Source organism: Numida meleagris, chromosome 7 (genome assembly GCF_002078875.1).
Source record: "Numida meleagris isolate 19003 breed g44 Domestic line chromosome 7, NumMel1.0, whole genome shotgun sequence".
NCBI classification, from domain to species: domain Eukaryota; kingdom Metazoa; phylum Chordata; class Aves; order Galliformes; family Numididae; genus Numida; species Numida meleagris.
Window position 1 is genome coordinate 29,090,446 of NC_034415.1, and position 9,263 is coordinate 29,099,708.

The window sequence follows — 9,263 nt, forward strand, 5'->3', positions numbered from 1 at the left end:
CCCTCGTAGCATCCAGCACATTGTTTCCCAGTGTGTTTGGGAGCTGAGAGAAACCACATACTGCATGCTCAGTGCAGCTGAAGCTGACGGCTCCCAGACAATGCACTTCATTCAGAAGCTTTCTGGATGTCAAAATTGCTCCCTATTCTCTGACTGCTGTCAGCGTAATTATTCTTGTGTCATAACTAAATCCTGACATCTGCTTTTTGCAGGGGGCATTGGAGACGATGCAGGTGATAATTCCAGAAATTGTTTTATTGCACCCTTCAGATGATGCCCACCCAGAGAGCACTCAGAGCTGCTGCCATGGCGGAGCTCCTGGGCCCTTCTTGTCCCTTAGACCAGACAGAAGCACCATCTGTATCTGAGATTTCTTCCAGTTGTAGAAAGACTTTTATTTCCCCTGCAGGTTCATAAGAATATAAGTGTGTGGGTTTCTGTCTTGCTGGTGATAATTATCCACGCCCAGGCCTTCCAGGCTGCAAGTGCTCACTGCTGGCTCATCTCCAGCTTTTTGTTCACCAGGACCCCCAGGTCCTTCTCTGCAGGGCTGCTCTCAAGGAGTTCTTCTCCCAGTCTGTATGTATAGCTGGGATTGCGCTGACCCAGGTGCAACACCTTGCACTTGGCTTTGTTGAACCTTATTAGGTTCACATAGGCACATGTTTTGAGTTTATTAAGGTCCCTCTGGATGGCATCCCTTTCTTCTGTTGCGTCAGCTGCACCACTTCACTTGGTATCATTTGCAAACTGCTGAGGGTACACTTGATCCCACTGTCTGTGTCATTGATAAAGATGTTAATGGTACCAGTCCCAAGGCAGACTCCTAGGGGACACTACTTGTCACCGACCTCCACCTGGACGTAGAGCCACTGACAACAACCCTTTGTGTTACAGCAGCATGGCATTGAATCATGAGTGTGGTTACGTTAGGAGGAATTAGGCAGTATCTCCTATTCCTCTAGCTGACCTGTTTTGTAATTCCATTGCATCATAAATTTATAAGCAAATTGTATTTTGTTTTTAGCAACTCCAAGAGAGGATCTGACCACCTCATGGAAATATTTTGCCAAATCTGTGTAGTCCTGAAGCATCAATGCTAAATGGCTATGAGGCTGGGCTCACTGTTGTAACCTGAGCAGAACTGGCTTGCAACTCTTAAGGATTTTATTGGTAAACATGAGAAATGACTTCTCTCCTTGAGTGGGGGATCTCTGCCTTGCAGCGGTCAGGCCCAGAGAATGGCAGAGCCCCATGAGACCGAGCTGCCACCTATGTGCCTGCCATGGGACATCCTGTTTGTCCCTGCAGGTCTCTGTTAGCTCGTGCTGCCCCAGTGAGGCTTTGCAGCTCAGTGTCGTTTGACATTTGGACTTGATAACCTTAGTGGTCTTTTCCAACCTGAAGGATTCTATGATTCTGGCTGCTCTCCTGCTTGGATGTGTGTCAGGAAGTTCCCTGCTTTGTACCTAGAGGGAACTCTGATGGACACATTGATGCCTCTCACACCACACTGCCTCTAGCAGCTGTTCACCCCAGCCTGCTCTGGGTTATAGCAACAATAGGAAGAAAGCCAACAGGGGTATTTCTGTCTTGGCTTTCAATGGCTTTTGGGGGGAGATAGGGAGCATCTGTTCTGTTTATATGCTGGTGCTCTGGTGCATGTTCCTTGGCTCCGTCACATCCTGTCTTGTTCTTGCCTTGCCCTGAGGACAGTCCTACTGGTCTGTTAGTGCGGTAGGTGCATGCAGGTCTCTGCCTTCGTGGAATACCAGGATGGTTTGGGTCAGAAGGGATCCTAGAGGTCATCTGGTTCCAACCCTGATTTCCCACCTCTGGGCCACATCTGCCCTCTGAGCTCTGAATGCGTGCAGTGCAAGGGGCAGCTTGGGCAGCCTGCGCCAGGGAGGCTCCAAGGTGCTTGGGAAGATTAGAAGGATGATTAAAAATGGAGAGCAAACCCCAAGCTGGCAGCCTTTTAGGAGGGGGATTTATTTGTAATTACAGAAAGAGGAAAATGAGGTCCCAGCCTGCAAAGCGGGAGTCGTGTTGTGGTCTGCATCCCGCTTCAGTTGGATTTCACCATCTGTAATTGAATATAATTTATCTGGGGAAGCGTCTGCCTGCTTGTACTGTACTGGAATATGAGAATATGTTGTTAGCAAACCAACCTAGAGTGTCTGCATTTCCTTATTTCTGGTGACATGACCATTTCGATCTACCTTGTGTTAGGGTGATGCAAATATCCCTGTCACTCCATTCTGTGACTTTCAGGCTGTCAGTGTTCAGATGTCTGCTCATCTTCATGCATGAGCAGCATCTATTCTGGTGGGTTTGGTTTTTTTGTGTTTTTTTTTTTTTTCTTTAGCTTAAAAAACCAGAAAGGTTCCTAGAGGGAACAATCAGGTAGCACATCCATGATTCTCCTCCCCTATCTTCTGTCCCAAAGGCACGGCCTTGTGCAAAGGAGAGCTCTGGGCACTGGACTGGGGAGGGATTGGCTGGGGAGAAAAGGGAAAGGTGCACTTGCGCCCACCTTCCTTTTGCTGATAACCAGAAATCATGCAAAGGGCCTCAGAATTCCACTGATGTGTATGTTGTAGTTGGTCACAAGTGCTGTAGAACATCACCGCGTTGTCTGAATAGCATAAAATAACTACAAAGAATTAGAGTCTGGACACATCTGGCATGTCTAGATGGGGAAAACAGGTTATGGTTGAAAATGTTAGCGCTTCCCCAGAGTGACCTGTGACCAGTTAACGTATTTCTGAAAGTATCAAGTTGCATTTGCACTAGGAGAAAAATCATGTTTAAATTCCTATGAATGCAGGTGTTTCCAGGTGTGCCCCACTTCTCCTCGTGGGGCACTGAGAGGGAATGTCTGAGACACAGCGCAGTGGGAAATGCTCAAGGGGGGTTCTTGGTTGCCCTCAGTATTTGCTTTGCTAGCCAAGGTTGGCAGGGAGTTATGGGCATTCCTACCTGCATTTTTGTCCCTGAAGTGTAGCAAGCCCCTGTGCAGGTAGCATAGCATGGAAACAAAGCTCTAACTCTGCTCAGAGATGTTCTACAAGGCTGGTTACAGGAGCTGGATGTTCTCAAGGCTTAGAGGAGGTTCCTGGGTGGGATCTGGCTGCCTTGCTCCATGGCTCTGGGACATCTCTGCAGCGATGCAGGCTGCCGGGGCGGGATCCTCCCACGCAAGGCTATAAATGCTGCCAGCAACCCGGCCTGCAGGAATGCCACCAACCCAGCCTGCTGCTGTCTCTCCGCAGTGTGGGTGCCTCTGCATCCTGCGCAGGACTGTGGCAGTGCTGCTGGCCATGTCCCTGTGAGTCTCAGGTCCCTGGCATCACTGCAGCCAGCCATTGACAAGCTGTTTTGACAGGAATGGGCATTGGCTATGTGAATGTTTGTTGTTCAGAGCGGGCTCAGTGCAGCATGTCCTTAGGCTGTAGAAAAATAAGTAGCTGTTCTTCCTTCCAGCCAAACAGACTCTGATCCCAGATTCCTCTTATAAAGGATTTACTTGACCCACTGTCTTCAGTTTTGGCATCCTAACACCCCAGGGCTGTGGCCTGGAGGTCACAGGCAGCACTGTGGTGTGGGACTGGGGAACACAGAGTGGAAGGTTGGGGATGCAAGCGTGGGGTGAGCAGTGCCACTGGGTCGATGCTGTGGCAGCCCTGCCCAGCCAGCATTGCTGCTGGGTGCTGCGCAATAAAATGTCCACGTGTGCCAAGGATTTCAAACTTCTGCATGTGTCAAGCCTGTAAAATCCAATAACTATGGATTTCATCTGCCTTTGCTGAAATACCGTTTGCCTGAATTCCAGATATTTGATTAGGTTGAATTTGATTTCATTTTTATACTTATCTCTCCGAGGCACTAACTTTGAAAGTCAGACTTAATGACCGTCACCAAAGGAAAACAAACACTTCTGTAAGATGAGCATTAACACATTCAGCAGACACGGGTGAAGTCACCACCGTTCTCTTTTTAGCTCCTTTATCCCTTGTTCCGTGCTCTGACAGCGCTGTTCCTTCCGCTCAGCCCAGAATAGCTGAAAGCCTCCCGGGAGCAGCCTCACCACTCTGCATCCTGGCTCTTAATAGGAAGAGTCAATGCTGCAGGAGGTTGTGTAGAAGAAAGCCCCTCCAGCACGCTGTCCTTGTGTGGTCCTTGCCCACCACGACCAGCTGCCTCACCTGCTGCCTTTTAGAACCATAGCATCACAGCGTTGTTTGAGTTGGTAGAGCCCTTTGAAGGCCATCTGGTCCCACTCCCCGCAATGAACAGGGGCACCCACAGCTCCACCAGGTGCTCAGAGCCCATGGACATTGGGTGATTGCTGAGATGGGGCACCACCACCTCTCTGGGCACCCTGTGCCGCTGCTTCACCACCCTTATTGTAAAGAAATTTTTTCTTATACCCAATCTAAATCTCCCCTCTTTTAGTTAGGACAAGGGAAATGGTTTCAATCACAACAGACCCTGCATTGTACTGCTTGTGCAGCAGGCGTTAAGCCAATCTCATAGTCTTTCTTCCCCCATCTTACTTTGACCCAGCTTGTGGTGATGCTGTTGCAGCCAGCAGCACAGGGCTGAGTGCTGCACACCCTCAGCCCAGCCGTGCTCCCACGTGCAGTACCAGCCATGGTGTGCCACTGGTTCTAAGGTAATTATCATGGGTGTGTGGCCATTAGCAATGGGAAGCAATATAGAGCAGCAGCTATAAAACCAACTTTCTGCCTCTGTAAGTATTTGTGAACCAAAGAGCAGAAAATCATTAATACTTATTTTCTGCCAGTTTTTGGAGCTTAGAATTCTCTCATTGAGCATTGAAGGAGAGCTGAGCTCCCACTATGACAGTGGAGCTCTAAACTTGTAAATAATTGCATGAAGCAAGGTAGCCCTGCTTAATGCTTTGTAAAATCTTTAGTCACAGTACTTTGTTTTGAAGACATCTTTTTATGCGAGCTGTTTTTCTTTTAACTTGTCCCATCCTTTCTCTTTTAGAATATCAGTTTTAAATTCAAGTCTGTATGTGTTAATAATGGCTTTTATGTCTCCGAGTATGTCTGCTGCCTCTGGGCACCGCTGGGTCTCTTGCGCCTCCCAGCATCTGTGCTGAGCTGCACCCAAAGGCACAGCGTGCCTGAGTGTTGTGCATTTGTACTGATCCTGGATCACTGTAGCTGGCGGAGTCTCCCTGTGTGTGCTGACAGCAACGCAGTGGTGTGAGCAGGAAGCAGCTCAGCCTAATGCAGCCAGTGCTGAGCTGTAGCATTTGGGCAAGAAGAGTGCTTGGGTGAAACCCAGCAGTACAGACAGGGCCACCCTGAGGAACATTCTTGCCCTTTGCAGATGTGAGTGTCACAGAAAGGGGATTTCCTCCTCTTTAATATTGCAGAATCTCATAATGGTTTGGTTGGAAGAGCCTTTACATCCCCCCGCAGCCCTGCCGTGGGCTGGGTGCCCCCTGGCCCAGCTCCAGTTGCCCAGGGCCCCTCCATAGCTTTGGGCACCTTTAGGGATGGGGTACCCACAGCTGTGGGCAGCAGTGCCAGGGCCTCACTGCCTCTGGGGAAGGAATTTCCTCCTCACATCTGACCTAGATCTGCCTGACCAGTCTGGAGCCTTCTACAGTGGAGTGATGGCAGTGGTGGACAAAAGAAGCACAATTGATGTTGTTTACCTGGACTTGTTCAAGGTCTTTGACGTGGTCCTATGCCATGTCCTCATCTCTAAATGGGAGAGATAAGGATCTGAAGGCTGGGCCTTGTTGGATTTGTTGGATGACATCCTGGTCTGCAGATATGTGGGATGTCAGTGTGTCCAGAAGTGGGTACTACCTTGTCCTTAGCCCTCAGCAGCAGCAGGAGAAACAACTGATACGGGTGCCCACTTCCAATAGTACTTCTCACTGTAAAATATATCTCTGCAGCATGCTCTCCAACAGATGCAATCACTGACTTTTCCTAGAGCAAGTGATGCAGAGCATTCTTACATGGAGAAAGAATTTCTTAGCGGAAGCAAACAAAACAAAAGCGGGTTTAAAAACAGTCAGAAGCTTGAGATTTTTCTCAATTACTTTTGAAGGTTATTTTCTCCTCCCCAGCTGACAATGGCTCATGGGAATCTGTGGAGCTGGGAGGGGGCACAGCATGCATCTGGGTGTGGGATCCAGCCCCAGCAGCTGCCCCACAAAGGCCCTGGGGGGGATGAGGAGCAGGACACTGGAGGGGGCCTGGGGACCTGCAGCTGCTGGCTGGCTCCCACCTTCACAGGGCCTCATTAGATCAGCAAGCACTTGACATAATTGGATCCCAGCACAGACCTGAAGTTTGTAGTGCCACTGCAGTGCAAATAAACATCTTCACTGCAGCTGTGGTGTTGTGAGACTGGAAAATGTGCTTGATGGGTGAGGCTGTGCACCAGCAAGAGATCTCTGCTGACACAGGGTCTGGAACCAGCCATCCTTCTGCACTGCTGATTTACACCTTTTGTAGGTTTTTTTTTTTTCATAATTCTTATCAGCAAAATAAGCCCAAGCTGGCTGGCATTGGCACAAGGACGGCACTGGGGGGAGGAGGGCTGGGTTCGCTGCCAGTGAGTGCGGCTGCCTGAAAGCTGGTGATGATGACAGCACATGGCAGCCCTCAGGAGGAAGCAGAGGAGCTGGTCAGTGAATGGTGGAGTGAAAGTAAAACGCAGCAACTGGAAAAGAACTGGGTTAATTAGCAGTTCGTCTGGACAGATAGTGTTTCAAAAAATGTTGTTTTCTCTTCTAAATCTTGACGTGGCTCTTTGAAGGTTACCTGGAAAGGAGATAAGTGGTTTTCCTGCAAGCACGTTTTGTTTTTCATCACGTCCTCAAAGCATGTTATTGCAATTACCATTTCCATAACGAACTCTTCAAATTTAATTAACACAAGTGGTGCCACTCCGGAGAAGAAAGGCTCATCCTGCTGCAACAAAAGTTTGGTGAAATTTGTCTGTGCTGTGCAGAGTCCTGGGCTGGCAAGCTGCTTGTTGGACTCTTGGTGTCACCAAAACCATCATCATTAACACTGTCAACATTTTTGTCAGCATCATCACCATCATCATTTTGTGTGTGTCCCTGCATGCTGCTGCTCTATGGTCAGTGGCACAGAGAAGCACCTACTGACCAGTACCCAAAAATACAAAGCATCAGCAGCCCAAATGGGGTGACTCGGAGGCTGCAATGGGTCCTGGTCCCAGGGCTTTCCCTGTGTCTGCCTACCTGGACCACAAGTGGTGCTGTGAGTTTTGCAGACTCCTGTCCCCAGAGGTGGCATGTTGTCTGCTGACAGAACTGTCAGGAGGCCAACCTGCAGAAGTTCAACGTGTGACAAACATGCTCCACATCTGGCACATGGCAGTGGTTGAGTGTTTCTAGCTGGATTTTAAGCATAGATTTGTGAGTTCTTAGGGCAGGATGGCCCAGCAGGGAGCTTGCTGCTGGCTCCAGCAGCCTTATTACATGATAGGAGGTCTGGGAGCTCAGGTCCAGCCCTAGCATCCCCATCCTGCCCCTCACACACTGACTCAAAAATGCATTTTCCAGCATTTTTTTTCCCCGAAATACTTTCTTCCTCAAAGTATTTGAAGGTTTACAGGAGGATTTGCTGTGGTGGTGAAGCTTTCTGTGATGCTGCTGTATTCAGAATGGCTGCTCTACAGCCAACTCATCTCTTCAAAGTACCCATTATTTGCAATGTTTCTCTTAAGTGGATTTGAGTTGGTTAATTTTGCTAATAAAATACCATGCAGCAGAGCATATGTTGCTGCACAAGCAGCTGTGTCCCAAAGGTGCTGCGTGGCTGTGCGTGCTCCCGCATCCCTCACTGCCATTGCAGAGCTGTTAGCTCTCCAGTGAGCAAATCTTGCTGGTTTTCAGTCAAACTGTTGTGGAGGTGCTACCATTCCGTGAGAGTCAGGAATTCTGTGCTGAGTGGGTCTGCGCCCCTGCTGAGTAGCTTTGGGGGCAGGGTGGCTTTGTTCCCATCCACACCACTGCTGCAGCTCGCGGACAGCACTGTCCCTAAATGCAGCTCAGAGCTGCTCATCCCCTTCCCTTCCCAATGGGGCTGATGGCTGGAGTCCCCTCTTTTAAACTGAATTACCATTACGTGCGCCTCACCAGTCCCAGTTTCCATATCTCTTTGAGTTCCTGAATCACGTTTCCTCTCCTTAGCCTCTGCGGTGCCCTGCCCTGCCTCTTAACTGCCAGTGCAGGGGAGAGCTGGAAACTGTTTCCAAACAGAAACGTAACGAGTGTGGCCAGGGCTGAGCTGTGAAAATGCAATTGTTTCTGCTCTGTGCAGAATTAAATTCCAGGTTGAAGCGATTAGCAGTATTGCTAATAACTTATTGTGCTCGATTTCAGCGTACTTGGAGGCTCCAGAAACGTGTTTGCTGAATGAATTGATGCCCAAGGGCTGGTTCTGGTGTGCTTGTGACAGTTCCAGGACACACCGCTGTCCCTCTGCACGGTCTGCAGCTGTGTGCATGGAAATAAGGGCAACTATTTGAAATGCTGCAGATGGAAGCAGCAGGATGCTCACCCCTCACAGACACCAATTTTTAATTAATTAATTTATTAATTTTATCTTGATATTTGCCCTTCCAGCATCCTTGCTGAAGGTGCCCAGAGGAGCAACTGTGAGCACAGCCACGAGCTGGCAGCAACACCCCGCTGTGATGGGCCTTACATCCAGCTTCTGGGGGGAAGAAGCTCTGTTTTTGCCTAAAGCAGTAGTTCCCTTCAGGTTTGTGAGTACTCCTTCACATTTCATGCACCCGCTGTGGTCTCAGTGGGTGGGAGCGACCTGCAGCACAGTGCCCATCACCCAGCTGGGGATGAGGGATTTAAGGCACGTGCTGTAGTCTAGGTCATCGATGTGTTTAGAGATACCTCAGTGTAGTTTTTAGGAATAATGCAATTTTTAAGATGGACGCGTGATGTTTTTACTGCAACCTCATGCATTCCAATTGATTTCAAGTGAAACCTGTGTAATTTGGTTTTCACGTAATGAAGTTAGGAAGTCTTTACTGCAAGTTAGTAAAATGTCCTTTCATTCTACTTTGGAGTTTTCTGCAAAAAGGCAGCTAGGGTCCCGGGCTCCAGCCAAGCAGGCTCTGTGTTATGAACCAGAACTTGCGGAGCACCTGCAGGAAAGCAACAGGTAGCAGAGAGGACAGAGTGTTACCAGGAAGCTGGAGAGCAGATGGCAGGA